The following is a 6,915-nucleotide window of genomic DNA, read 5'->3' on the forward strand; positions in this document are numbered from 1 at the left end:
GGCCCAGCGAGCTGTGGCATTGCCCCCCTGAGCCCTGCCCCTCCAGCCCCCTGGCCCAGTCCTGTCCCTGCTTCAAAATAAGGTGCTGCAGATCCACAGGTGTCTCGTGTGTTTAGCCAGGGAGGGCCGTTTCCCCTCAGCTCCTCGCTTTTCTTGCTAAGAGAGCTGGAGAAAACGAAGGAAATGTGGAAGATTCAGGCTCGCCACAGTCTGCCTTGCCCGGCTCCCGAGCTGGCAGGCCAAGCGCGAGCCACGCAGTGAAATGCAGTCTTTTGAGAGTTGGTGACGGGGAAACTTGAGTCTTGAGACAGTGCTTATTCACTGGAGGTGGCGCTGTGTCCCCTGAGCAGCATTGACAGGGAAGGGGAAGAGACAGTGTGAAATAGAGTCGTTTTTTTTTCTTTTTCCTGGACTTCTTTAACAATCCACCAGGACCCTCATTTACCAAATAAAATGTAGAAGTCCGGACTTTTTCTGATCTGTACTGACATTGTTGACTGCCCAATTGAAGAAAACTAAGCTTGACGCTTTCTCTATGTAAAAACAGCCTTTTCTTTCCACGTAAGGCAATATTTAATCATAGTTTAAAAGTCGGGTATTTTGAGTGTATGATTGGTTGAACTTGACTTCTTCCATATTTATAGTTTGTGAAGCTTGGAAGGGGCCTAGCTAATCGGACTTCTTGAGTAAGGCAATCCAGAGGAGTTCCTTTGAGTTAGTTCATGTTTGATCTTTAGCAGGTGTGTGAAGGCAACAGCCCATTTTATTTAAAAAAAATAGCATATGAGCAAACATTTTTGGACAGCTTGCTGGACTTTTAACTTCCATTCAGCTGCGTATCTCCACAGACCTCTATTGTAGGTTGAACTGGTAGAGCAATCTATAGTTAACTTCAGCTATCTTTTGAAACAAGTTTTGCGCTAGTTGATAGGTCTGCCTAACGCTTTGGGCTGAAATTTCTACTACTGAATGACTGCCTCAGACTGAGTCTCTCTTTTTGGTTTTTTTAGAAAGTCGTAGAAAAAAAGTTTCAGACACTTCCAAGCAATGCAGGAAAAATACATCCTTTTGTCCTTGTTTCACTCCCCTCCCTCCTCCCTTCCCGCCCTTTATTTCTTACTAATGTTTTAATTAAATTCTAGCATTTCTATACTTTGAAACAAGGGGGCTTAAAATTAGGGGCGCACCAATGAAGATTTTCTTGTCCAATACTGATAGCCAATTATTAACCAGCCATATCGGCTGATAGTGATCCGATAACTGATTTACAGGAGCACAGACAGGCAGCGTGGGGAGCAGCTCCCTGCAGGTAAGTCTGTGGAGGGGAAGAGGCATGGGGGAGAGAAGACGCATGTGGGGGGTCAGATTGAGGGGAGGGAGGGCCAGATAGGAGCATGGTGAGGGAGGAAGTGGGGCAGGGGCTAGGGGCACTGCCCAGCCAGGGTGATGAATGGGACCCAGGGCAGGAACTGAGACAGAGCCATGTGCAGCTCATCCAGGGAATCAGTGTCCTGGCGCTTAAAAATGGCAGCGCTTGAACTAAAGCTCATCAAGTGAGTTATTTTTAAGTGTGGGGATGCTTTTAACTGGAGCAGAGCCACTTGGGAAGAGGGCAGATACAGGCCGCTCATTGTGGACTCGGGGCTCTCCACTCAGCTGCCTTTCCCTGAGCTGTGTGGGGAGAGGGCAGATGCAGGCATGATTCATGACTCATGCACACATGACTCATGCGCGCCCAGCAGCAGGAGGCACAACTCACCACTCTCACCACTGGAGGGCAGGCAGGGGATGTGTGGCCAATGTAGGGCTCCCGAGGGAAAGGCAGCAGAGCAGACAGCATAAGCCCAAAGTGGGCAGCCCACATTTTTTCTGCACACAAACCTGGGAGGGTACATTTCCCCCCCACACACACTTCCTGCACCCTCTGGATGAGCCACCCGCAGCTCTGTCCTGCTCCCTGACCCTGCCCTGGGTCCCATTCACTGCCCTGGCTGGGCAGCATCCCCAGCCCCTTCCCCACTCCATGCCTCACTGTGGGGGCCTTGATCTGCCCCTCTGCCAAGCTCCTTCCCCTCCACAGACTTACCTGCAAGGTGCTTCTCTCCATGCTGCCTGGCTGCATTCCTGGCCACGTGCATGCTTGTGGCTGTGCACATGCACACTGCATTCGAGGGCCTTGGCCAGAAGGCATATTGTATTTATTCATGACATTATTGGCTACATTGGCCAAAAAAGGCAGATAGCTGATACTATTAATTTTCCATTTATCCTTTTTTTCATTAGGGAAATGATCTTGGTGCAAGGGACCTGCCCTTCACAGTTTCCACAAACAAGCCCAAATTTGGTAGGCTTTAGAAAAATCTCAGTTTGCGTATATTGCAGAGAATATCCTTGCTGGATAGAGTAAGGGTTAAGATTTCCAAAGACTCCATCTCTGTTGTTTTGTTTGATGTCCTTATCCATGTACTTAGAGCATGGCTATAACTATTGCTGTAATACTGGTTAGACACTCTTATGTTCTGCATGAGATCCCTTCTGGAAGCATATGGGAAGAAGCTGCCTGCCTTGATTGTAAAGGAAACACGAACTGGACGTGGAGTTGTGAAAGGGAAACCGGAATAGGTGCTGTTGTGTTATAATCAAGACCACAGAAGCAGCAGCAGGAGAATAGAACCAAGCTGCAAATGGGGAGACGTAATGCAGAGCTGTCCAACTTCTGAGTGGTCAGGGGCCAAACACTCCCAGGCTGCATGTTGTGTGGCCATGTGCTGTGCTGGTGTTCCTGCATGGGCCCCTTGTGGCAGGGGCAGGAAGTGTAAATTGGTGGAGAAAGTAGGAACCCAGAGGCAATGGTGGGAGGAGTGGTACCTGGACCACCTTGTGGGCTACAAGTTAACTCCTTGAGGGCTGCATGCATACAACCCCAGGCTGCCAGTTGGACAGCCCTGTCATAATGCATATGCTCCACTGGGTCCCATTTAAGAACCGTGATTCCAGCATTTTATAACTTTTTGGGATGCTTGATTTTGCAAACTTATTGTTCAGGCTTTCTGTATGTAATTTAATGTAACTCAAGGAAAAATGACTTTCCATTTAGGTGTTTGTGCTACTAAAATTTAGTAACTAAATGCTTTCCCTACAGGATTTAATAATAATGATATACTTTAAAGTAAATTCCCAAATGCTTTCAGCCCCAATTTTTCTCTGAGAGCTGGTACTGTAGCTCCAATGGAGTTGTAAATATAGAGCTTAGGATTGGTAGGTGTGAGATGTCTCAGAGCCAGTATAGAGACTTAGGATATATCTATGCAGAGCAGTTCGGTGCTGTGTAGAAATAACATTTGGAGTTTGTTTGGAACTAGTGTAGGGTATATAGCGCAGTACTGTGCACAAAGTATCTCAAGTTCCAGAACTAATATGATTCTGCAGGTATAATGCTACACCTGCATGAACTAGCCTGTGTGGGAAGGGTTCATGATGTGCAGTCAGAGCTAGTGAGGGTATCTCTACATGGGGCTGCACTGTGCCATGTAAGTATTAGTGCTGTGCAACATTTCAGCAGCTGTTTCATTTCAGAAGTGTTTGGCCTGTTTCAGTGCCCAAAACACCAAATCCAAAATGAAATGGAAGGCTCCAAAACATCTGCAGAACTAAACAAAACCATCTGAAATGTTTCAGATGTTTCAGAGCCAAGCTTGCAGAGAAACAGAAACTAAGAAGAGGGAGAGGGAAGAGGGGCAGAAGGACTGCTCTGATATTGACATCTGTAGCTGACCAGTGTCTATCCCTAAGGTCTCTTCCAATCCCAGTGCTCTGGGGGAGGGATGGCAGCAGGCTGTCATCCCACAGGCAGATCTGGGGGTCCTCACCCCCTGATAGGAGTCTGGCACAGCCCTACAGCCCTCCTGGGGGGTGTGGGCCCCCAGATTTGTTTGTGGAATGACAGCATGCTGCCAGCTGGGGCCAGTACCAGCACCTGAGTATGCTCAGCACAGCCTATGCCAAGCATAGCCAGGGCAGCTGCGGGAGAACCCCCCATGGCTGCCCTGTCTGATCTCATGAACGGTGTGTGCCCCTGGCAGCTGGGGGGACATGGCTGTACCAGCAGTGGCAGGAGCCTGGCAGGGGTGAGCAGGGAACTCCTGCAGACGCTGCTGGCAGCATCAGCAGCAGTCAGGGGCGATTGTGGACTGCCCGCAGACACTGCCAGCAGTGGGGTGGTGAGCAGTGAGCCTTTTTCCCCAGCTGTGCCTGCCTCTGCCCACTGGGGAATGTCAGAAACAGCATCGAAACTCCAAAACAGATTCAGCCAAATCAAAACGGAGCTGAAACACCAAAATGAATCACTGTCCTCTGAAATGGCTGAATTTAAAATCGAAATGAGACATAGCCATTTCACACAGCCCCAATAAATACCCCTGTCAGGCCTCTGCCTGAAGACTCAGCCTTGAGGCTTCAGGTAACACCAACCTCTAGTGGAAAAAATTGTGTGGAAGAGAATGTGCGAGAAAGGTAATGTTGAAGTGATATAGCCATAATGGTCCAGGAGCTGAGAGAGAGGCTAGGATTTTTATGGGTGGTATCTTTTATTGGGCCAACTGTGTGGTTCGGATGTCTATATACATCTGTGGTACCTTCACTGAAGAGATATCTGGATTCATAAAAACTAGCCTGAAATTGTCACTCAAAGAGCAAATTTTCTACCAGACACAGCAAACTTCCTCAGGAAAAGCTAGAACATCAACCATCTCTCTGGGAAGGCCATACTTGCAAACATGGATGTCACCAGCCTGTACACTAATCCCAGGCCACAAAGACACATTTGTGTGCCTGAAATACCTCTAAAGAACATGGACTACACTCATGTTCGGAAGAACATTTTGTACAAATCATCCACTTAATCTTCACCCACAGCAACTTCACTTTTAACATTCGGTGTTTCCTCCAAATCATGGACACAGACATGGGTGCAAAGATGGCCCTTTAATTTTCACAAGCCACCTGGAGGAGGAATTTTTAGAAAATTGCAACATCAAACCTGCTTGCATTGCATAGATAACGTTTTCATCATCTGGACTGAACACCTGACTTCTACCACAAGTTTAACAACCGTTAGCCCGTGATCAAACTTTTTGGAATTTTTCTATGTTTAACATCAGCTAGATACCATGATCCACAAATGACTATACACAAAAATCCCATGGATCACCATACGTATGTCTACAAAACCAGCAATCATCCCAATGGCACCAAAAAAGCTGTAATATACAGCCTGGCTCTCAGATACCACTGTATCTACCCTGAGGAGAATACTTATGACACCCACCTTGCCTTTATACAATGAGGACATTCCAGTAGAGAAATAGGCATTATTTTTTAAAGAGACACCGAAATACATCGCAGTAATCTGCTACAACAGAAAAAGGAGATCCCCTGGGACTGTACATCCTTGGTGGTCAACTACCTCTCAACACTTGAACCAATAAGAATCATCATCAAACAGAGCCTATACTCAATAAAGATCATAACTTGGGAGAAATATTCCCAGACCCTCTGCTCCTGACTTTCAAAACAACCTTTGAACCTTGCCGAACTCATCGTCAGAAGCAAACGCCACACTGTTCAACAGACATCGGATGGGACGCAACCTGGCCTTAGCAATAGATGCAGAACCTGTCAACTCATTTTCACTGCTACAACAATCAGTACCCCGTACAATGAACCCAGCAGGATCTGTAGATCATACACATGTCTTTCCCAAAATGTATCTCTTATTCAGTGTACCAAATGCCCTCATGGTATCTATATGGGTAAAACTAGACAGAAACTACACACCAGAATGGACTCTCACAGAAAAAGTATAATGGACAGAGGCACACAAACACAAGGAGCACATTTTTCAGAGAATCTTTTCTTTTCTCACCCCACTGTCATACTGAAGAGAAATGAAATAAGACCTTCAAAAGGTGAGCCTGGGAACAAAAATTCTTAAGCAGGCTGAATACTAAGAACCAAGGATTAAACACGGATACTGATGTCATGGTGAGCTGTTACCTACCTGATTCCTAAAAATCTTTCTTCTCATTACGAGTAATAATGATCCTCTTCCCTTGGTTTCCTGTTCAATCAAGCTATCTATTATTCTACTTTTAATTGTTTGTCTGCTACCCTGGGAATTTCTCTCTTCTTCAGTTTGACAACCTTCCACACAATTTTTAATCATCACTGTGTTTGCTTCCTCCTTCAGACCTGAAGAAGAATGTGTCTCATTCAGAAGCTTCTTCAAGTCTATCCTAGCCATGCAGCTGGTCCAATAAAAGATATCGCCTACAAAACCCCTTGACTCTAAGTATGAGACAACCCCCCTAAAATCCATTTTTTGGATTGGAGGTGACTGCTTCTTCCTGCTTTTTATCACTTATCTTTCTGGTTCAGAAGTGGTCAGATTCACTGCCATGGTTGTTTCTGGCTTGTTCTAATTCAGTCTTTTACCCACACTTGAATGTTTTCTCATTTTGGCATGACAGACAGAATACCAGCTGTGATTGTAGCTGTAACTGTCTACCTTGTATCTAATTGTACTCCATTTAGCTGCCTCAGAAACAGTAAAGGGGAAGCAGCTGCTAGAGGGCTACTGGTAGAAGCCTCAAAAATGACAGGAATTGGTCAGGTTCAGTCTCCTTTCTTTTTCAATGCTATTATAGTGCCCCCAAACTGATTACAGGTTTTCCTTGGTTTATGCAGGTTCCATATATGCAAATTTGCTCTTATGTGATCACCCTTTTTCTACCCAAAATTCCTTATACGCAAGGTAAATTCACTCTTATGCAACTGGGGATCCACTTCTCCCTACTCACCCCAGTCCCTGGGCTGCGCCAGCAGCTGAGGTGAATAGGGAGAAGCAGAGCCCCAGAA

The sequence above is a fragment of the Crocodylus porosus genome, unplaced genomic scaffold (assembly GCF_001723895.1).
Source record: "Crocodylus porosus isolate Cpor-Errol unplaced genomic scaffold, CroPor_comp1, whole genome shotgun sequence".
NCBI lineage: Eukaryota > Metazoa > Chordata > Crocodylia > Crocodylidae > Crocodylus > Crocodylus porosus.